This window comes from Ctenopharyngodon idella, chromosome 9, assembly GCF_019924925.1.
Source record: "Ctenopharyngodon idella isolate HZGC_01 chromosome 9, HZGC01, whole genome shotgun sequence".
Lineage (NCBI taxonomy): Eukaryota > Metazoa > Chordata > Actinopteri > Cypriniformes > Xenocyprididae > Ctenopharyngodon > Ctenopharyngodon idella.
In genome coordinates, this window is record NC_067228.1 from 15,553,278 (window position 1) to 15,578,251 (window position 24,974).

General features: G+C 36.4%; 1 protein-coding gene across 9 annotated transcripts in view; it reads left to right on the top strand.

The window, feature by feature from the left end:
• sema5ba (sema domain, seven thrombospondin repeats (type 1 and type 1-like), transmembrane domain (TM) and short cytoplasmic domain, (semaphorin) 5Ba) overlaps positions 1-24,974 on the top strand; it is a 144,142-nt gene that overhangs the window by 35,005 nt on the left and 84,163 nt on the right. The gene's annotated exons all lie outside the window — the stretch shown is intronic.

Consider the following 24,974-nt stretch of genomic DNA (forward strand, 5'->3'; position numbering starts at 1 on the left):
CAGTATTACCCTACTTGTGATTTTAAGCTGTTATGTGTCTTGAAAAAGGCGGTTGCTAATAAGTGGCTAAATGGGACTACACAGACGGTCGGGGACATTAAACGTCATCACGGTGAAAAGGTAAGCTCAGTCCGCTTTTACAGCCTCATTATGCTCATTATTGTGCTTTTATAAACTAGTCTAACTTCAACCTTCTGGGAAAATGTTTTTAGAAAGAGTTGTCGGAAACGTAGTGATGGTGACGTTGAAGTTGAGCGGACTTGGTGTAGTTTGTTTATAGCCTACCTTTAGCTTTTTCCTTCTTCTGACTGCATTTAGGCTTCAAAATTCATAAAAGTTGTGTTCATCTGTGAAAATTATCTTTTGTTGACCAGAGCTTGTTTTTTGCAATAATCCAAAAGGCTATGGAAAAATCCTATTGGGTTTTTGACGAGGGTGATGCTAACTGCCTGTTGGTCTACAGAGTGCTGTCATACCTGCACCACTCTATTGATAAAAGACAATGAACAATGGGCTTTTTAGCCTTCAAAATTTCACTAATGTGACCACACCTTAAGGCAGTGGTTCCCAACTCCAGTCCTGGGGACACACCACTCTGCACATTTTATGTCACCTTTATCTGACACTCAGTTTAGTTCATGGAGATCTTTCCTAACGAGCTAATGATCTGAACCAGATAAATAAAGGCGGATGTTAAATAAAGAAGACAAACAAAATGTCCAGAGGAATGGGTCCCCAGGACCGTAGTTGAGAACCACTGCCTTAAGGCTTGTAAAGCAGCATAGTCTTTAAGCTAATTGACCAAGCAAGTTTAAGAAGTCCGAATTCTGAACACAAGCATCCAAAACTTATCATATGTCTCAAAATATTTGGTCTTTTCTGCAGGGTTGACAACATTGTGTCCAAAGCTACTCGCTCTCAAGAAGCCCCATGCACAGTTCTTAGAAAATGTGGGAAAAACAGACCGAAGCTAGCCATCAATTACTTGCACAATTGTGTTTTTCTCCTTAATGATTCAGGAGGGGGATTAGAGAAACCAGTCGGTCCTTTACCCAATTATAGACCTGGCCTCTCCTGTACACTGTGATCCGTCTTTTGGAAATCGTCCAGCGGCTTGCGTTCACTCTCTTTGATGAAGATGAAAAAAGAAGGAAGCAGCAGGAGACAATGGGCTGTATCCTGTTATTTTAGTATCCTAATGAAAATGCCACTAAAGATCCCTTTTAATGTCAGATAAGAGGCAAAGATTGGAATTTAAATAACTGAATTACACTCCTCATTTATAGTCCACTTCATGATTTGTGTCTCTGTCTAGTACACCTGAAGCACAATAGCTCTGATTAACACTGCTCTATACATGCAGTCAGTCACAGCCCCATTTTCATAGCAGCGAGGGGGAAATGGAATATTTTTACCTTGTTCACCTGTAGTTCATACTTGGAATGAAAGGGGCTCATCGAGGCATTAGTTTCAGAAATTGGAATGATAATGAATAATCCTGTAGGCTGTCATGAAGCCCCATTAGTTGAAGCAAAGGCTTCTAAAGCAGCCTGTCTTCCCAGAATCTATTTTTATTAGGAGTTTTTTGAAGTATTCAGCCTCAGACACGGCAAACAGGTAGGACATGTCTATCTCTGTGAAGTGAGCTTGAGCAGGAAAGGGAGGGGAGTCTTAAAAGATTCACTGAGATGATGGGATCTGAGGGCATTTCTTTTGTTCCTGAAGTGTGGCATACACAAGCAGATCTTTTATGCTTTTAGACAATGAATGCAATGGAACTGCAGCAGACATTATTTTGGAAATGGAAGAGTTTTTATTTGTGTTACATCATATCATAAACTCCTCCATTTTACTAAAAACTAAATTTACCCAAAGTGGTTCATTGGAAACAATGAAGTTAATTTCATTTCAGTAGTACTGCAAGTTCGTTTATGCTGCATGTTGCTTTATTTGAAAAGCAATAGCTGTGCAAATGTTAGGGCAGCCGCAGTGATAATAAAAATAAGAAAGTATGGTAACACTTAAGTTTAGGGTCCAATTATTAACTAGTTGCTTATTAGCATGAATATTACTAGGATATTGGCTGTTTATTAGTACTTATAAAGCACATATTAATGCCTTATTCTGCATAGCCTTATTCAACATCCCTTAATCCTACCCAGTACCTAAACTTAACAACTACTGTACCTTACTAACTATTAATAAGCAGTAATTAGGAGTTTACTGTGGCAAAAGTCGAAAATATGAAAATATAAATCTATTTTTTTTTTTTAAGTTCACTGAATTAAGGCAGTCAGTTTTCTCAAATGAAATTAGTTATCTATTTGGGTTTTACAAGTTACTTCTTACCACCTGTGCAATATTAAGTTTGTTGTATTGATTCAGATATTTTCCTGAACTATTTATAAAATAAAATTGTGACTAAATTTTTACGTTTTATGAAAATTCTTGGTTGTGCAACTTGCCGCCATGATGCTAGTTGTTGCGGGTGATTGCGTGAGGCTGTTCTGAGAGGGTTTTTTTTTTTTTGATGTGTTGTTATGCAGCTGGTAGGGTGTTTCGGGTTGTTGCTAGGTGGTTGATTACTGGTTCAAGACAAATTAGCCTCCTTCAAATTTCTGTGACATTCTGCTTGTAGATGTGGCTCAGGTTCTTCCATTAAATTTAAGTTTATGGATTTTTTTTCACCTGTTTTATCACCCACCAGGCAAATATAATGAGTCTGATCACTTAGAAAAGCAATAGCACACCTCTTTGCACTAATTGGGGTATCCTTCATGCCTGTGTACCACAAACGTGCGTTGGTTTAATGCTTAGAAGCTTAGAATAAACAAAGTAAACACCACTAATTATTCTGTAAAATAGTACAAATGAAATGCCATCCACCACATCTTGTAACCACATCATTTCTAACTAATTTTCATTTTAACAGTTCTAATTTCTTTCTGTGTTGGAGGGTAAAAGATTGGATTTATTTTTAACCAGTTAAAAAGGTGCAATTGGCTTGTGCTATGCAGGAAACAGCTTTCGCTTCAGTGAAAGCAACTGGCAGAAAATATGTCTTAACCTTAGTTTATTTAACCTTTAGTATATTTTAGTTATACAAAATCATAGTTCTCAGCCTCCAGATCTTGATTTAAATGTCACAATGGCTCTTTAGCATTTCACTAATGTCTAGCACAATCTTTACGGCATGTTCAGCTCCCAGGGTGTAGTCAGAGGTCATGAAGATTAGTCCTATCATGTATGGTGTGAACTACCTGGATTTAGAAACTGTTATTTGAGTTTTATTTGTTAAATCAGTCAGAGGTCTAGTGTGTTGAATTGGAAGTAGATTTTCAGATTTTTAAATGCTTTTAAACATTCTCACAAGTCATTTTACACTGGAAAACAAGATATAGCCAAATAAAAAAACTCCTTATAAAAAACAAAAAAACAAAACAGCAGTTGAAGATAAAAGTAAAAATCAGACTACTTGATAATATTCATACAAATACACCCCTTGAAGACTACCGTAGGTTAGAACATTGTAAACAAGCTCAACTACATTTTGTTTTTTGTTTTTTTCCCAGTGGCCCTCATGATTTATCTATAATTTATGTATCAGTATTTGTGTATACTATAATAAATCTCTCCCAAATAATGTTGCAAACTATACAGGGAACCCTCTCATTTGGTACACTACAATATTAGAGGTTACAATTAACAACAGAAGTTTTATATTCAGCTGCTGTTTATTTTCAGATATAACAATTACACTAAAATAAAAACTGAAATGTTTGTATAAAACTTAGTATCACATAAGGTAGTTTTCATAAGCACTTGTTGTCTTCATGACAAATTTACACAAACATAATTAACAGTAAATAAGCTCCTCTCTAGTGTTTTTCTATACATAGATAGCTAAGGAACTGTGAACATTGGAAAACATTCCTGAGGTAAATTTGACATTATGTGACATATTGTTCACATGCTGTTTTATTGACGTCTTTCCGCGGTTGAAGCACAAATAAAGTGATTACATGAGATGTGATACATTCTGGTAAGTTGTACTAGGCTATATCTTTCAACATACCTTTGATATTCATGCATGTTTTTCGAGATATAACTTGTATTGAAGAGGTAGAAAAGACTCGCGCTCCCCGCTGCCGCCTGAACTGAGGCATTACAGCGATCTGGCATGTCACATTTAAGAGCGTCAAAACACCATTTATTGTTTGAATTTCATTATAAAATGGACAAAATTTGAAAACTAAAACTTTTATTCTTATCAGAAGTAACAAAGAACAAAGCCTTTTGCGATTAAAATAATATTTGATGTAGCAAAAAATAAAAACACAGACCTGGCAACCTTGGCTTGAACTACGGGTGATTCATAGGGTCAAAAAGAGCCTGCTTTAGCGTCACTATTTTTAAATTGATAAAAATTCAACACAAAAGCTGGTTTGCCAACCGCCAAGAAGAAGAAGAAGAAGAAGAAGAAGAAGAAATTCAACACAAGAGTGATTTTTTTTCACACACAGTATGTATGAGTTGGAGTCTGAACACGTTTTTCCGCACCCTTTTGATTGACAGGATATAATCGGCCCTGACCATCGGCCATTTTTAAACAATCGGCCGATGGCCGATAGTGATAATAATAGCTTTTATCGGCCGATACTGATTGTTGGCCGATACATCGGTGCATCTCTAATATATGTATATGTGTATGTATGTGTGTGTGTGTATATATTTATATGTATGTGTATATATATATATGTATGTATATATAGGCCTGAAATTAATTTTATTCATCACAATTAGCAATATGGATTATGAAAAGTGGGCATTACATACTAGAATTTAGCCAGACCAAAGGTGAGATGGTAACACTTTATTTTAGGGTCTTTTAACTAGTTGCTTATTAGTGTGCTTATTACTAGAATATTGGCTGTTTATTAGTACTTATTAAGCACATATTAATGCCTTATTCCGCATGACCTTATTCTACATTCTTAATCCTACGCAATACTTAAACTTAACAACTGCCTTACTAACTATTAATAAGTAGTAAATTGGGAGTTTATTGAGGGAAAAGTCGTAGTTAATAGTTTATATGTGTTACCTATACTAAAGTGTTACCGGCGAGTTTGCTAAAACACTGGCTACATAACTATTGTTTAATTACTATTAAAAGAAAAATTCTTTCAGAGGAAAAACAAGTTACTACATTTGGATTATCTGTGACATTTTTTTAAGTTATTGGAATAAACACGCACCAATGAATCGTTCAGTTCAAATTAAAAATGTGGACTTAATATGACAAGCTCAGAGAAAAAGATGATCTGACTCAGTGACTCAAGATAATAATTGGAATCAGAATTTTGAAAAAAAAAGAAAAAAAAAATCAGGATTCAGAAAAAAATATAAACCTGAAATAGTCACCACAAAATTCACTGTAAGCTAAAAAAAAAAAAGAAAAAAAAAGGCATTAGTCTATGATTGTTAATGAAGGGAAATATTTAATGGTTATTAGCAAGCTTATCCAATATCTGCTCTGTTATTCTGTTTTGAGTCTGTTACAATTATCAGCTGCTTTTCATTTCCTGGTACAAAGCCCAGTCATGCTTCAGGACTTTGGTAACAAGAAATCATGTTGTGAAACCCTATACCAATTAAAATGGAATTCAATGGATGCCTTTTTTCCTCCTAATTAAACTGAACTGTAGTAAATTATTGTGATGTACTTTCCATCCAAGTTACGGGTGCGGCCGCCATTAAGACTGATCTTATTCCTTGTAAAATTAATTTTCCTTTGTTGTCAGCTGTAAAATATGCCATAAATGACAAGCCTTGCATGATATGCAGCCTCCAAAGAATTATCGATTCTCAAAGAGCTGTTCATATTTCTTTTGGTGTTGCTGAGTGAAATGACAGATAATTAAGATGCTCCTAAAAAACTGACAACTTCACTAATTTGTCTTTTTTTCCAGCAAAATTACATAAAAACCCCCAAGGACCATAGCATAATGACAATTATGTCTTTGATGGACTACAGTAGTCGGTTGGGTTGTCAGACATATATGTAGGGTTTGTAAATGACAGCTGCTAAACACAGATAAAGATTCCTAATGTTCTTCATGGATGAATTAACCACATAGCTGGGTGGTTCTTCACAAATTTCTTGCTTGCTATTAAAAAACCTTCACTATTAATTATTCCACCCATATGTTTTCATGCTGCCTGTCTCTTTCTTTTGCATTCTTTCATTTGGCTGAGCAGAAGAGACCTGTCCAGACTCCATAAATCCTCTGACAATGTACCCATCTGACTGTTTTGATTTAACTGCCTCGTAAAACATTACTCTGCCTGGGAGAGCCGTTGTTCACCTAAAGTGTTTTAGCCCCTCTTCACTGAGATTTCGACAGCTTTCCAGATGTCAGTGGTTAGTGGTGAACCTCAAACTGTCTATGAAGAACTATGCCTGTAAGTGCATGGGAAACAAGGAGAAAAGTTACACTGAAAAGATGAAGTAAAAATGTTTAGCTACACTCTCAAAAATAAACATTTCAAATAAGTTTTTTTTTTTTACAGTGATGCCACAAAAAATACATCCTGGGTTCCCCAAAGAACCTTTCAATTAACAGTTCTTAAAAGAACAATGTTTACACCTGGCATTAAGATCCGTTTTGGTCAGTGGGATCACAAGTGGACAACGGTAAATACAGGTGTAAACAGGATCTAAAACATTTTGAGTTGTCCACTTTCAACCACTTCCAGAGGTAGTCGAAAACTCATTCAACCGGATTGCTTTTGTAGTGTGAACGCTCATGTGGTCGAATGTGTTTGAACAGCCACAAAAGACTACCTACTCTCTGCCTTCTGACATAAATATTATGGGAAGCACGCTAGCCAGATGAGATTTAAACTTTGTTGGCTGAAGACCCAAGTCTGGTTTGAAGATGAATTACAATTAATGTTCTCTCACCATTCGTGATTTCTAACACTCACTCACTGCGTTCGGCATGGTCTTGCGGCTGTCAGAACAAAAACGAAAGCTGCTGCTCTCCGTGTGTTTTTCCGTCCTCTTTGATGTGTTCATATGTAAATTGCGTGAGCTTATTTTGTCCATTAGATCGAAAGATCTGGGAAAGCCCATATATTTACCCGCCCATAGACCCTCCCCTTGAAGAAATCAAGACAGATGTGGTCAAAAGTGGACAAAAGAGACGGATTAAAATACCATGTGTAAATGGGAATGTGTCTCCCTCATCTACTTGTGATCCGATTGACCAAAACACAGCTTAATACCAGGTGTAAACCAGGTCTTAGTGAGAAGAATATTTTTATAATCTAAAGAACCGTTTTCCACTATAAAGAACCTTTTATCCAATAGGAAGATTCCATTCTTCATGGAACCATAGATGCCAATAAAGAGCCTTTATTTTTAAAAGTGCAGTTTAGATTTTTACACTGTAGTGTTAAACATATGCTCCTTTCAGTCACTGATTCATGACAAGTAATATAGAAAACCTTAACAATGATCGGCTTCATTAAAGAAAAATTTAATTTGTCATTATTTGCTTTCCCTCATGTTCTTCCAAATATGTATGTTATGTGATTTTTTTTAATTTTTTTTTTAAGGAACCATTACGCAGCTCTTTGTCACACAATGGCCGTTCATATTGGTCATGTCTGTCAATCTCTAAAAAGAAAATGCCATAAATGTAGTCTATTGCACTCTATTCTGTCTTCTGAAGTCACACAATAGCTTTTTGTGGGGAATAGACCAAGTAATTTAAGTCATTATTCTCTGAAAATTGATTCAAAAAATACCCATTGATGCCAAAATGTTATTGGTTCTCATGTTTGCCACAACCAAATGTGACAAGCCGGTTTGAATGGAAAAATATTATCAGTAAATAATAACCTAAATGTCAGACTTTTCATGCAAAGTTACTCTATAGCTTTAGAAGACTTGAAGTATGGACCAATTTATGGTGCTTAAATAGTGATTGTTGTGCTTTTCATCTTCAGAAAATTCTTCAGAGATGTTCCTTTGTTTTGCACAGCACAGAAAAAACAGCAGCATACGGGTTTGGTATGACATGGGTGAATAAAAAATGACAGATTTTTGAGGGGTGAACTTTTTTCTTTTAAAAGAAATAACAATAAACACAGTTTGACTGAAATTTGGAAAAGTATTTATCACAGATTATGTTAATATAGTGATTGAAGACTGTTGGCATCATTTTCATTATCAGAATGAAATGAAATCAGCTCTGAGTATTGCTCTCATTTTGGGGTTCTTTGACTGTTTGAGTTGCTGTTTTACCCAGAAGATTGGCAGCATTGCTTGAAAACGAGAAATATCAGGAAATGCAATATTTTTTAGTTTGTCCAATGTCTGTCACACAATGCGGTGTCTCAGAGTAATCCTGTTACAGTTTTCATTTTGAAGATTGCTCTGTGTGCGTGTGAATACAATCACTGGCAAACCACAGGAAGGGTGTGTGTGTGTGTGTGTGTGAAGTCTGTGCTTGTGAATGTATACTTTGCTTAGAGCTGCAGATCAATTCACTGTTCCTCAGCAGGGACCAGGAGGGGACAAGAAGAAAGCCAGGGAGTGAAAGACCAATAAAAGACTTGTGGGCTTCTGAAGGAAGAAATGAAAGGAGCCAGAGCATCCTTAGAAGGTGGAGGTTCTCAAAGAGCCTTGCACTCTCAGACAGCGGTTTCTTAGAAATGAAGGAAGCAGAGAGGAGGGTCAGAAAAGAAGGCACAGCAGCCATATCTACTGATTCATACAGTATAGAGAAGCCTGCTCACAAAGTTTCTTGCTTGCTTTCCACCATACTTTCAAAGAGCCAAAGTAATTAGCCTCAAGTTTGGTTATAATTAGCAAATCACCTATGTAAAGTTGCAGGAGCAACAAAATAGGATCCTTTTTAGCCTCAAGGGCCTGCTTTTTATAGCAAATACTTTATATTATATTATAAACACATCAGTTGAATATTATGTTGATGCAGTTGGTAGCACTTTTGGGTTAGTTAGCTTAACTAGCAACATTTTTTGATCAACCAGCTGATGAACAGCATGGTTATGCTGGTCCACCTGCTAGAACAGCATCTCACCCGCATAAACCAACATAATCATTCAGCAGGACTGGCCAGCACATTTGCAGATCTTGATTAATTATTTGGACAGTGTTTGTCTTTCATCATATTTTCAGTACTCTGCACATCATCATACTTTGATGTGTAGAATGAGTAAGTGGTTTGCGGACTTTTGGGAAAGGCAGATTAAATGGTTTCCACTCAGCAGGAACACTATAATCCCCTTGCCTTTAGCATTTCTCATGCTCCCAGTTCATACAAAATGATGAATATCTAACCCCTCCAAAGTGATCTATTGGTTCTTTTGGCAGTGATTTTGCTTCAGATTTTACATCAGACATCCAGTGGTGGCCTAACCAAAATTATTTATTGTACTTCGTGAATATATTTGTACATTCATTGCACGAACTGTATTGCACAAAATATCCTTAAAATCAAACATTTTTATGTAAATCATACATTTTTTTTAAGTTTGGGGTCTAATTTTTTTGGTCTCTTTATGCTCACCAAGGCTTAATTGATTAAAAATACAGTAAAAACAGTATTATTGTGAAATATTATTACAATATTACTGAACAACTTTTTTTTTTATATTATTTATTCTTGTGATGGCAAAGCTGAATGTTCAGCAGCAATTACTCCAGTCTTCAGTGTCACATGATCCTTCAGAAACCATTCTAATATGCCTATTTGCTCAAGAAACATTTCTTATTATTATCAATGTTGAAAAAACCGTATTGCTTTTTGTGGAAACCGTGAAACTTTTTTTTTCTGGGTTCTTTGATGAATAGAGAGTTCAAAATAACAGCATTTATTTAAAATAGAAAACTTTGTAACAATATATATGCTTTTACTGTCACATTTGATCAGTTTATTGGATCCTTGCTGAATAAGAGTATTAATTTCTTTAAAAAATTACTGACCCCAAACTTTTGAACGGTAGTGTATTTTTCATTTTTTTTTTTTTTTTATTCTAATAAAAGATATACCTAATTATTTTGCTTCACTAACATGTATAGGGTTGGTTCAATTTTATTATTTGCATGTAGCATTGTTTTTTTGTTTTTGTTTTTCCTTTGCTGGCCCATTTTTGGATCCACCCATTGAGAAACACTGCTTTATGGCATGTGGTGACATGTTGTAGGCCTTCCTTTTGTGGCAGACTGTACTAAAACCTTTTATTAACATCACTTTATCTTAATTTTATTCAGAAATTGCAAGTGATTTACAACAATAGATTTTCACTTTTACCATTCACCAACAAATGAAAAGCTCACTTTGGTGGCACTGCCTTCTCTTCTGCCATCTGGGGGGAGTTTTATTAAAGTCGATGGTGATGACTAATGAAAGCTCTTAGACTAAATGAAATAAGCAGACTTGAGAGGCTGGAGTTTGGAGCCTCTCCCCACCCACAGCCGCATGCTCATCTTTAATCAATGTGGCCTGACAAAGAACCTAGCAAATACATGCATCCATGCTTTATCGCAATGTCATCTTGTTATACATGAAATTGCTCAATTTGTAGATCATGGCACTATCAACGATAAGTTTGTGGGTTTGATTCCCTGTGAACTGCACTTAAAATGCTGCTGTCAATGAGAATGAATGTTAGCTTTCACTTTTGATTCATTGCTATGAAAAATATTTGAATTTGTCTTCTGTTAGCATTTGACTTTAAGGAGTTTTTTTTCCAGCTGTGATGTCTCAGTAGTAATGGTATTAGAAGTATCAACAAGCAGCTGTGATAGAGACAGGAACAAGTCTTGTGTGACTATTTGTAGCTTTGCCCATTAGCCTCCCGTCAGCTAATTACTGAGCCATGTTTCGATCATTCTTTTCCCGCAGTGAGATCTTGAACTCAATTTCTTGCTGCTTTTTTTGCTAGATATTTGAACCTCTCCTGTAGAGTCATTGTTTTTAGTCTGATAAATTTCGTCATACAAAAAACATCCTGTCCAGCAGCAGCGAAGATCCACCCAGGCCTTCATAGCGGTTTATAACAGAACTGTGAAGCGTGTATGTGTTATAGAAATCAGGGTAAGCTTGCACCGTTTACTTCCTCGCAATTTTTCATCTGCGCCAGTGATCCATTACCTTCTCTAGCTCTCAACGGTAAGTGGCCATTTATAATTGAATTAACTGGTTCTTCTCACTTCCACACCATTTTCGTACACTATAAAAATCAAGCAAATCTAAAACCAATTTGAAGTCATTTACAGTTTTAATATTTTGTTTCACTGCAGTTAATTATCAGTCTGTTCAAAAATAGCAGATGTTCTTAATCTGTGCTTTTCACAGATTAAAAGGTCGGTCCCACTTTATATTAAGTGGCCTTAACTACTATGTACTTACATTTAAATTAATCATTTGATGCAATGCACTTATTGTGTACATATGTGTTTTTACATTGTACTTATATTTTAAAAACACCTGCATGTAATAACATCTGTAATTAATTTCTGTAATTACATTTATAATTACACTGTTGACCCATCCCTTACCCCTACCCTTAAACCTACCCATACCACCAAAGCTTTCCCTAACCTTATAGCAGCAAAAGTGTTTTGCAATTCAATATGAACCCAATAAGTACATTGTACTTATTTTTTGATGTAAGTACATAGTAGTTAAGGCCACTTAATATAAAGTGGGACCAAAAGGTCTGTTTACACCTGATACTACTAATATCCATCTCAGAGGATCCATTCCAATTGGACAGCACCACATAACGAGTGTAAACAGGATTCAACGATCAGGTACATACAAAAGCCTTGAAAGTCCATGCATTTTTTTTTTTGTCTCATGATCGCAATTTAAGTTTTCTCATGATATTAACATTTTAAAAAAATTCTTGTAATCTCTATTTCACTCACAATTTCTCTGGTGAACTATTTAGATTGCATCTGTCAAACATCATTCTCTAAGCATGTGGATTAGTGGTTCTGGGACCTCCGCAAACTTTCAAGGGGGCACAGGATGACTTATTCACGGTACAGCACTAGTCTTGAGTACCTTATTGCTTTTATAAAACGGTTATCACATAATACAAATATTAAAGCCAAAAAATATGTATCAATGCAACTTTCATGAAGTAAAATCACTAAAAACCTTCCTTCCGTCGGAAAAAATAGTCCCTGTCCGTGAACAGCAACAGAAGTTACATTTATTACGCGATTAGATGGTGGCAAAGACTGTCTTTATGAGTGTGTCAGTCAGTAGCGAAGACTTTTACATTGAAAAGATGGAATTGTTGTGAACACAGAATAAGGCGCAACTGACAAATGCTTTGACTAGTGACTGTCAGTCACGGAAAACCCCTTAACTGTTAAAAAGACAAGATATTGCATCTGACATTTAAACATATTTTTTATTATGAACATAGGACTGACCTGAAGGAAAATGCTAAATCTGAATGCAGGTAATAAACTCGCTCACTCGATCTCTTTCTCACAATACTCTTCTACATAACACAGTTAGCTTCAATGAACAATATCAATTGAGAACAAACAGTTTATATTGTGAAGAGTGGTTGCTAAGGGTGTTGTGTAGTGATGCACAGAACCCATTGGGTCATAGGCGTGTTTTATCATGAATAAAACACAGCTATTGACCAATCAGAATCAAGGACAGGAACTAACCGTTTTATAATAATATAATATAATATAATATAATTTAAACTTATTATTAATACAGTTAATATTCATGTTATCATTTATAAATTAAAACAATGCTAAAAAAAAAATTTATAATCAAGAAATCATATTTCTTTTATTTTTTTTCCCCTCAGTAATTATTGTTTCTGTTTGTTTTGCAATTTCTGTTTATAATAAAAGATAGAAAACAAGCAGATTTGTCATATAATTATTGTAGAAACACTGTACTAAATATCTTACCTTAAATGGGGGGATGGGCCCCTTTGAAAATTGTGTTGGACAATAGGGGGCCTTAGATTTAAAAAAAAAAATGTTGTGATCCACTGTAGATGTACTGCAAATTTTTTAAGTTGAGATCTTGAGAAAACAATATTTATGTCAAGAAAATGAAGTCTACATTTAAAGAAGAAATCTTTGGTTATGTTGAGAATTGATAAAAAGAATTAAAGTACAAATCTCAAGAACACAACTTCTGCTAAATCGTTGTCACAACAAAACAAGAAAATGGTCTCTTGGGGCTTACATATGTATGGCCACATTGTATTTGTAATGTAAACACTATTGTGTCCTGATGCAACTCGGACAACACCAAAGTCATGTAATGTACTGTAACCATTGTTTCAAAACAATCTAAACTTTTTCAGCTACGTGCAGCTTTAAATGAATATTCCGGAAAAAAAAAACAATTTAAGCATAACAGCAATAAATACTGCAGAAAATTGTTACCTACAAAAACATTTTAATCTGTGGTTATTAAAGCTTACAATTAAGTTGTATTTAACTTCGAAATTTCTGAAAATAATTTCCTTTGCTTGCTGAAATCTGATTGCAAATGGTCAGTGGAGACTCGTTTGAGACTGTAAGAGGCAGTTTGTCTCAACCAACCATTTGTTTTAAGATCACAAGAACCTGATGATAAAATCAATTTACACATCAACATATTTCTAGGATTAGATTTTAGTCAAGTGTTGAAAGTGACTGTATGTTCATTGTCGTCTTCAAGTCCAAAGTGACAATTCTCGGAAAGCCTTCAGGCAATAAATGGCCATCCAGCCACTTGAGCCGGAGGAGATTCACCCATTCGCACACACACACACAGATTCAAGCACTGCCATATAATGTCTTAGAAACGTGCACAGGATATATAAGTGCCTGTATTGTTGTGATTGTCAGTCTCTACCTGTGATAACTCACTCCAAGATTGAAACTCTAGAGTCTAGACTAAGAGACACATCCATTAGATCCAGACTGAAACATTGCTTCATACTGCTTTGTCACATCTATTAGCCCATAGGTTACTCTCTCTAGGGATGACCTGCATGGATATACTTTTGAAAATTTATTTATTGGTGCCTCAAGCTATTTATCCCAAAACCTTCAATGGTGCAGCTTCCAAATTCCTGGGAGGATTGATTACAAGAGCATTGTGGTGGCTTTGGTCCACATTACAAGATGTTTCTTAGTTTTGTTTGTTTGCTGCCACCGATTTATTGATAGCGAAAGGTGTTGTATGAGCGTGTGTGTGTTTGTGTTGGAGTGATTTAGACAGGGTTCCTGATTGAATCCACTCTGCCCCTTCGTTTTCTGGTGACCCCGGGCTGACAGAAGGGGTTCTAATTCCCTCGCGGATGCGAATGCCCCGGTCCACCTCCAGCTGATGGGATCAGGACTGCGGTGGTGTCTTATTAATAACACACAGAACCTGGACCTTCAGGGTGACCGCCCAATCCGTTATTGCTTCTCCCCTTTAGTGCCCCCAGATAATTAGCTATAAACAATCAGATAAGTTACGAGACACGTGTGCATGTTACATGAAGCAGAACGTTGACAGAAACAAGGATGCAATTGCATCGGACAAGGAGGACATGATTGCTTTTCGAAATGCACATTTAGAGAGAATGAGTTTGCTTGCATTTAAATGAAGATCCAGGCTGATTTAAGCTGGTTTGGTGCTAGTCATGCTGTTCACAATTGAACTTTTAAAGGTCCAGTAAGCGATTTCAACGATCTGAAATATTTTGCATTTGGACTGCAGTACCTATTTCGACCACTAGCTATCAATCCTACATACTGCACCTTTAAACTAGTTAATAATTTTGAAGACACAAAAGTAAAGTTGCACCAGTCCCTTATGAAATATTTCATTAGTTTTGATGTAAATTTAACACCAGGGACTTAGTAACATAGTTAGTTTGTAGCTGTTATTAATTTAGTTGTTACTTTTGCTTTTAAAGCAAAGCTTAGGCCATTAGCTCTCCGTAAAATAATGTGAGGTCGAATATTATGACCTTTATTTGATCCAATAAGAAGCCTCTCACTTTGTAAACAGACATACATTTCAGTTTTAGCTTGTGGTTGATATTGTTAAACAGTAATACATTACATGCCCACTGAATTACAGTACACAATTAATCATGAAATAATATAATTATTATATTTAAATAATTATTATTTTATTATATATTTTATTACCATTTTTTTAAACTATAGTGAATAAACTGTAATAATGAATGAAATGTTCAAGGTGTCTGAATAAATTTTGGTTTGACTGTGTGTATATGTATATATATAGGGGGGAGGAAACCTGACAGTAGTAGTGGGTAGTGACACAAGGTGATGTGCACACAATTTACTCCTAAATATACCATTAATATTTATATTATAGATAGGTTTTGAGTTTAATGGTGTTAAAATATGTAGTAGTGCATATATTTGTAACTTAGTTCCCATTTATGCTACAACAAGTCTTTGAGTATTGCTGTTGTGTATGTTTTTGTATCTTTGTTGCATATATACTTGTGAGATCTGTTGTATCTTAGTGGGTGACTGTACTCTACTTAGATATTATATCAATGCCCAGTTTGCTAGATCTCTTTTAAAGTCACTTGCAATCAATTTAATTGTCAGCTAAATTTTCCAGGGTCACTGTCAGGGTTTGTTTAGTTTCTGACAAGTTACATGCGTTGTTATTGAGTTAAATCGAGTAAATTGTCAACACTGATGCTGTAGAAATGGGCTCAGTTTCTCCAGAATGCCACTTCACGGTAACAGGCTCATGTGGTAATGGGTCTTGCTACTTTAAATGAACTTTAAACAAGTTACAACAACCAAAGGCATGAAAGGGTCAGAGAGATTGTGTGAAATTTATGGCCCTTTCAACAGAGCGGCAGCGTAGGATAAACATTCTTCTTTAATCAGGGTTTATAACACACCACTAAAAGCTTTAGTCTCTTTATCTTTTAGCTCTGTTTTGTCCTCTAAGCTGTGAGATGGTCTCATCTCACTCTCTGTGCCATAGCCATCAGTTTCTGACCTCTTGACCCGAGTCACTTTGCTAAGGAGTTTCACTTTATTAATAGATATGCCGGTGTGAAGCAGAGGATGGCACTTTTGTGCAAGCACATCAAAAGTCCCAACCCTGGCTTTTATGCTGACGCACATCCCTGTCCATCATTTCATTGTCCCTGGAAAAAGCTGCAGCTGTTTCTCTGCCCCCTGAACTCTGTCTGTGGAGGTCACAGACCTACTGCACTATTATCATTTTGTAATTTACAACACCTTTCCAATATTCACTATTGTGGCTCACTTCATGCTCTTAAATGGATTGTTCACCCAAAAATGTAATTTCTGTCATCAGTTGCTCGCATGTATTTCCTAACCTGTATAACTTTCTTCTAGAAACACAAAAGGAGAGGTTTAGAAGAATATGGTAGGTTGTTATTGTCCATGAAATTACAAAGAATGGAGAAAAGTGCTTCAAAAAGAATGCAAAAGAACCATAAAAATAGTTTTGTTTTAGTGACTTGACAGATTTCAGGTTATTCCTCCTGCAAATTTATTGTGTGACTTCAGAAAACTTTGGAATATAATGATTAAGTATAGACTTTTATGTTGCTTTTGTCATTAGGATATGCTTAAAAATTCACCTTTTGAAGAAAAGTTATTAGGAAGTAAATGACTTTTAAATGAATTTTGAATGATTTTTTTGAGTCAACTGTTCCTTTAAAATAGGTGAAAATTACAGCAATATCTTTTTAGATTCCTGCAGGCGTTTAATGCATTATGTAAATGATTTTTTGAACGACTTCCAGTACACTCAGGGGAATACAGTCACACAATTTTACGGCTAATTTTTGTGGTGGAAAGGAAAGGCCGCCCCCTCATCCCACCCAGTGAGTTAATGTCTCAGTGTGCATATAAGAAGGGACTATGTTTCCTTGCATCACTGATTCTGTCCTTTTTCCTCATTATTTAATTTCTTTTATTACAGTTTTAGAAATACTCGCTGCCGGAGCTGTGGCATGGTGGCTATCACGTGAGCTGGCTCCGGCTGTTACTGATCCTATTCCTCAATATCTTGTCTAATAGCATAATAGTGCCAGCAAGACATCAAGATGACATCACAGTCAAAGGTCATTTCTTAATCAGTATTTTTGTTGCGTTTTCCATTTAAATTAAAGGCGCAATATGTAATATTTTTGGATTAATATATCCAAAAACCACTAGTGTGAGATATATATTTGACTTGTGTACTTATATTATCCCAGAAGTTTCCAAGAATGTTTAAATCCAGAGAAATAAGCAATTTTAACCAGTACACGGAATGTGTCCATACGTCTCCTATCAATGACATCATACCCTCAATTTCCGGTTTTATTTTGCAGAAACCATGGAAACACCAAAGACGCTTTAATATATTATGTGCTTTATTCGAAAAGTGAGCAACTGTTTGGATACCTTCATCGACAGAAAACTAATCATTGTTATATAGCTCAACAAAGTAAGTCTTATTGTTTAAATTTCATTTTCTTGATTTACCGCAAGTACCATGTTTTACCATGCCTAATATCGATCTAAGTGTCTCGTAGCCGCCGAGCATACGCACAGAGTAACGTTATAACATCATTTTCAACACACTCAAATGTATCTAATATGATAAAACAGCGCTGCTTTACCCCACATACGCTTGACCGGAAGAAGCAGAAGCGGTCGCCTGCGGCATAATAAAAGTTTTGCTGCGCTCGAGCCATGTGTCGCGCTTGTCTCTCATAAGCAATCACTCCAGTGGCCTTGTTCCGCTCCAACGGCTTTCAGCCACACCCTGCTTCATTCTACAGTAATGTTAATAAATCTTTAATACATTAGCTCATCCATGAATATTTCTGCTCAAGTCTTGTTGGATTCTTTTCCACCGGCTGTAGACGTGAAGACAACACCTCCCAAGGCGTCATCAACCTCTAGCGGTTGAAATTTACATATTGTACCTTTAACTAAACATCCTTAAAACACTCTTATGCAAAACCGCATAAGATATTAAGACTTGTTTCAGAGAATATATCTTGATTTAGCAGATACATTTTTTTTTTAAATATGCTTCTCAAGTTAGTTTGTTGTTTTAAGTATGTTTAGATGTTACTGGAAAATGAGACAAAAATATTGACATTTTTTTTGCAGTGTTGTACATGTATACGCTATATGTGAGAGAACTGTTGGAGAGAAGATGACTTGACATCTTACCTATCACATTGCTCAAGCTTTGAAATCATTGGTTCAGTTCCAGGCCTCTTTCAGCCTATTGAATGTTGAACCAATGAATCACCATCTAACATAACATACCTTGAACTACAAAGAGGTGACGTGAGCTCCGCATGCAATCTGATCGTGTCAGTGAGCACTGAGAGTTGAGATGATGTGTAACCCCAGGCTATCTGTGATAGACACATACAGTATTACAGGCTGGTGGGCAATTGGAGAAAGGTGTGTTACTGGATACAGCTGGACGTGGCTAGACTGTGAGGACATAATACAAGCTGACACAAGTTCAGATTGGAGGATGGCCCTTTTGCCGCCTTCTCAGATTTGGTTTGACCACCCACGCGGTTCTCCAGCGTGGGTAGTCAGAGCGAAAGAAGCCAAGATTGGTCAAATGAGGGGGTATGTACAGGTTCTACACCTGGTTTATGTATTTTCTTTATTTGTGCTCTGTTCAGTTATTCTGAAAGCTCTGTTAGTAATGCATTTTTTAAATGAATATTCTGTCATTATGTGTTGCCAGTAGCTGTGAATTTGTTATGTCAGGTTTTTAGTTTTCAATGTGAATGGACAAATTACTTGTTGCTGGAAACTTTTCATGTAGCGCCTAATTAGGAAACAGTTACTCTGAACTTTAGAGTAGCATGTCAACCAGAAACCTGCCGTGTGAGTTTTTGGAGGCTCATTTGGTGAAAAATGGTACTAATTTTCAGTCCCTCTGAGAGTAAAGATTTCTTTTAGTATGTAGCTCAGTGTGATTATGTGGGTGAAAATCTCACTGTGGAGTGGCTACTTTTGTAAATCGAGGTGAATGCTGTGCGTTAGATTAGGTTTTGTGATCTACTGGCCTGCATTCTGTCTGAAAACTAAAGAGATTGTCACCACAGACTGTGCTGAATGTGCGTCAAATACAGAAGACCTCCTCTGAACAGGCTTGATTAGACCCTTGGGAGGTGATCGGTACCCATAATTGCCAAGCTTAATGTTAAAGTACTTCTTTTCTTAATCAACATCTCTCCATGACCCTTCCGTCAAGCAGCAAACTAACAAAACATGCCGAATCACAGTCCATTGTCTCTCTTCCTTTAATCTGGTTTGTCACAAACTGATACGATAACTCAATAAACACCTTTTTGCATTCAGTCAGAGCTGGAGATTAAATGCTGGTTCTTGCAATCAAGCTGTGCTTTTAATAGAGTTTGTGGTGCGCTGAGGACTGTTGAGGTTTTGCTCTTTTCAGGCTCTTTTGAAGAGGCACTTCAGGGGCAAAATGGCTGAGCTGATCACGACCAGCGTCGCTTCGCTGCTTTCCTCAGCTTGTGCAGATTACGCTCTTACTCTGCCAGACACCAGTAGCCCAATTGGCCCTCACCAAATGGAACTGTCTCACAGCTATGACAAATGATGTGTATTGTGTGTGTGTGCATGTGACTTCATAACTGGAGCCATGACAACGAAAAAGAGCCACTTTGCTGGATGGTCAAGACCCTTGTTAAAAAACACATCCAGAACTTGGATGGAGCTCTCACGTAAAGTTGCGAACTCTGTGTTCTGCCATTGTTGCAACCTAATTTTGTCGTGCGCACATTGACACGCAGCCAACAAGCTTTAGTGCGTTGTTGTTGAAGTACTACTCCTACACACGTAGAAGCTCAGAGATTTCGGTCAAAAAAAGCTGATACGCTCTCCAAACACCTACCTACGCTCTCGACAGTAGCTCGGCTCTTTGTGCAAGAATCCCAGATAAGTGTGAAATTGCATCGTTACAGATGCCAACCTGCCCCAAAGGCATGAACACTCTTTCTGATGTGTCCTTTTCCATGAATGGAGCTTTGATACGTTATCAGATACATTTCTGGACACGCCTGAAGTATCGGCCTATCGACTGAGTCTGATTATCCTTTTTGTGCCGTCCGTGAGGTTAGCGAGGAGGACAGCCTCCCGGCGATTTACCGGGCACACTCATGCGTGAGACGAGCGACTTTGCTCTGTGATTGCCATGACCCGCCCCTCACCCTCACACCAAAAGCGTCCTTTATGAAGCTCTTTTCCATTTCACTCTGAATTCAGTCATTCCTCCATTTAACTGTGTAGACCCCCATTCCCCTGCCTTCAGGGCCTCTTTTGTCCTTCTAATGCCCTTGGTAGGGCATACTGGAGCAGGAATTAAAGAGATTTGGTGTGACTCAGGCTTTGAAGAATTAGACATGCTTAATGTAACCCTAACTGACCTGAACCTAGATCTGGGACACGGGGTGATCGGAGCTGTAATTTTTGGTGCTGAGCTGATGATTAGCCTTTTTAGAAATGGCACTATATGTGATTTGACTCAATTGAATCCCAAAGAAGATTTGGTGTCACTTTATAATAAGGTCTCATTTGTTAAAATTGGATAATGCATTAGTTAACCTGAACTAACAATAAGCAATATGTTTTACAGCATTTATCAATCTTTGTTAAAAAGTTAGTTCATTATGTCATTACTCACCCTAATTTCGTTCCAAACCTGTAAGACTTTCGTTCATCTTCGGAACACAAACGAAGATATTTTTAATGAAATCTGAGAGCTTTCTGTCCCTCCATTTACAGCCTATGCAACTACCACTTTCAAGGCCTAGAAAGGTAGTAAAATCATCATTAAAGTAATCCATGTGAGACTCTAGTGGTTTAACCTCAATTTTATGAAGTGACATGAGTGCTTTGTTTACACACAAAAATCATAATTTACCACATTCATTACAAAACATTAATCTTCAACGCACGTTCACGAGAGCACCACGACACGTTTGTTGTGTTGATGCGAGAGCATGCATTGTTGTGTGAACATGCGTTGGAGATAAATATTGTGTAAATAAAGTGGTAAATTATGTTTTTTTGAAATTGACATATAGTTAAAAAGATTATTAAGTGCTCTAGAAGTATTGTTCATTGTTAGTTCATGTTAACAAATAAAACCTTATTGTAAGGTGTTAACGACTATTTTATTTAACACTTCCACAAACATATTAAGCAGTTAAAGTGTAAATGTGTTTTAATTTGTTTCCCATTTCTCTTCAGTTGGTCCGTAAAAATGATGTGAAGAGAAAATGACAAGTGTGAACCACTTACTGTACAATTGTATTTGTTTTCCCAGAAACCCATTTAATTAGAAGACAATGAGCTGACGGTGTGCCATTTACTTTGTGGATCTCCTTTTGTATATTTATTCTAATTGAGAAACAGGTGTTTCTTAACCCTCGGCTGCAAATGAGACCTCCCAGGATATGAGCTGGTGGGTGCCTAAATAGCTTTGTGCTCTACTGGCCCTCATCAGAATTGCTGCAGTGTTTGAGCTAATGACAAGGTAACCTCGGCATAATGCGGCACCTAAATGACTGATTTCTCATACATTTAGTATTTATGAGGACTTATGAGTGCACACAAGATGCTAAACCTGGAGAATAGCATAAGTGGTAATCAACTTTGCCTGGGCAAGCAGAAATTACTAGAGAGTAAACATACTCCCTCAGATGCATGGCGTGCCTTAAGGCATTTGTATAGTTTATGATTGCTAAGCAATGTTGCAACTTGACGGATTAATGTAGAATTCGACTGATGTGAATAATGCAATTATATAATGAATTCATATAATTAATTGTATTATTGTATTATGTTTAGGGGTGTCAAAGATAACACATTTCTGCAATTATTATTTAATGCGTTTAACATTTACCTGAACAAGCTATGCTAATGTCTCCCCACATCCTTTGGCTAGCGTTACAGTATATGATCACGCTATCTGCAATGAATTACAGAAAAAAATAGCAATTAATTAGTTTAAATCAATATGTGTAGATATTTTACGATGGCTTTGAATGTGGCTTATCCAGTCAGAATTATAACTATTCATTTTAGCTTTCAAGTTCTAAATAAAAGGAGAAAACAATCAAATGACATGACGTACATTGCAACTAAATGCAGGCAACAATAGCCCATGGTTTTTAAAATATATACTGTTTTTGTTGAATTTTGAGTTAAGAAGTGTAGTATGTGATTAATTTATGGGAAGCACCGTGCTGTGAGGAGAGGTCTTAGCACAGGGGTGGCTGACGGTTTATAGCTGCCAAAGCCATATATGACATATAGCCAAAGAGATCAACACAGCTGGCAGCCCAACAGCCTGTGTAATGTAGAAGACTCTCTTTTTAAGTTTTACTTTTGGAAGGATCGATATGTACTTATTGGATAGCGTTTTTGGAAGTATATGAACCAACTAACCAAGCTTATGACCTGATCACAGGCCAAAAGATGGTGCAATAGAAGCTCTGTGCTGACAGAAGGAAAAGAGGAAAGAAAGTAATTCACAAACCTAATCTTTTTTTTTCTCTTTTCTTTTTTATTTGAGACCAGTGGATAGGAATGCTGGAGTTCACTAGTCAATGTCCTTTTTATTGCTCTGCTTGGAGACTTGTTGCATCACAGTGATTTTAAATGATTTAAAGTCTTGTTTCCAGTTTCATTTTCCATTCTTTCTGCCGTAGACTGATGTCATCCAATTATTTGTCAGTGCACAAGCAAGTTAATAAGGAGTGGTGGGAATGATTCTTAGAGAACACAATACCAGCAAGATCCATTATATATAATTAAATGTATTTTACATCAAAATACATAATAAAGAATATGTTATCCACAAACTATAATTTGTGATGCAAGTAACATTTATATTTCATTCTGTAGTCCTCCGTATGTATGTGTGTATGTATGTGGGTCATTGACAAATAAGGTTTTTAAAAGTGTAAAAGCCATAATGGAGATATAAGTACTTTTGAAGTTTTATTCAGTGTTAACAATGAGATTATGTGGTTTTTATAATCAATTAACACTGCTTTTGTCATTTTTTACAACATGGACAAAATTTGTCACCAAAAAAGTCATTTGGTTTAACCAAAATTTCGGTTTTACCGAATGACACTTTTGGTTATACCGAATGATGATGTTGATATCTAGCTAGCTAACTAGTAAGCTTGCTAGCAAAAGGACAATGAAACCTTTTTATATTTAGTACAAGTTTTTTAAAATATTACAACATTTTCAGTGTTTTATAGCGGTTGTACCGAATGACCTGATGTTTCGGCACATGCGTATGAGCAAGTGAAAACATGAATTTTTCAAATAGTTAAGAGAGAGTTAGTTTGCTTCATGACCATGTGGTCCTTTGCAGATGTCTGAATGATGTCACATCCTGTCGCATGATATTGACCACATGACTTGATCCAAAATGGTCCCTTTACATTGGTTACTCCGAATGACATTAATGAAATAAATTTTTCCGGACATTCTTTCTCATAACAAAGCAACGACTTCTACACATAATTTTAATACCATTTTGCACTATGTTGATGTATGATGTTATAAAATCATGCCAGAATAAAAAAATATATACATTTTTTACATTTGAAGATATTTTAATCACAAATGAAATGGTTGTACTGTCCTTTGGACGGTTAAACTGAATGACCTTTTGACGCTTCAAAATCTTTAAAATACTTTTATATGTAGCAAAATATAATTAAAACCTTTTGGATTCAATAAAAGAGATCTAGTTGTACTACCTTACATACTTTGGATGTCATATCTTTGTTTTTTATTATTATTAAGGCCTCTGGACAAAAGACCTGTCACATCATTGACCCATGTATAGCTTGGTAATCAGTAATATTGTGAAATACTACAATTTAAAATAACTGTTTATTTTTCAAAAATTTATTTTAAATTGTAATTAATTACTGTGATGACAAAGCTGGATTTTCAGCTGACATTACTCCAGTCTTCAGTGTCACATGATCCTTCATAATTATTCTGACATGCCGATTTGGTGCTCAAGAAACACTCATTATCAATGTTAAAAACGGCTGTTCTGCTTAAAATTATTCTTATTTATTTTTAGTTTTAGTTTCACAAGTGTGTTATGTCATCACACCTAAAACTTATACTCCTTCAACCGTGTTTGACGATAAGGTGTTGATGGTGATTTTTATAGTATTAGCCTGGAGCAACAGCTCAGTGTTACTACCCTGTGTGCTTGAAACTGATTATGTTCTGTTGTTCATCTTACTGTCAGATGAACAGCCCAGGAGGTACATGAGAAACTGCTGTTGACATCTTACAATCTGCTCCCATCCAAGCACCAGGCTCAGTGCAATTCCCTCTTGCTGACAGATCTTGATGCCCCCATCTGACATCACTGTCATTTGATGAGGTGTTAAATGAAGAAGTGGAGCTCATTAAGAGAGATCGTGTTTGCTCTTTGGCTATACCTGCTCCCTTGTCTCACAGGGGACCTGTCTTGCCTGTAAGGTGTTGAACAGACCTGTGCAGTCTTTTGCAATTTTCCGACGGCATTAACGGCTTCTTCATTAGTTGGGTCCGTTTCCATGGAAATAGCCTGCTGGGCGCGTGTTATCCTGGCTGATCAGGGTGCTATTGACAAGAAGCGCTGCATGTGCATTCATTAGTGTAATCAAGGGAAGTTCCTTAAGCCAAGTGCACACGGCCCATGGATAATTGACCGGCCACTCAGACTGCCCACTACTCCTGTGAAACTAGCGAAGTGTCCCAGATGGGAATTTTATTTTCTCACGCTTTAAAATAGCTAGACGGCCATAATGTGCAATGGGCCATTTTGTAAGTATCCCAGAGGGAAGGAGTCTTGAGT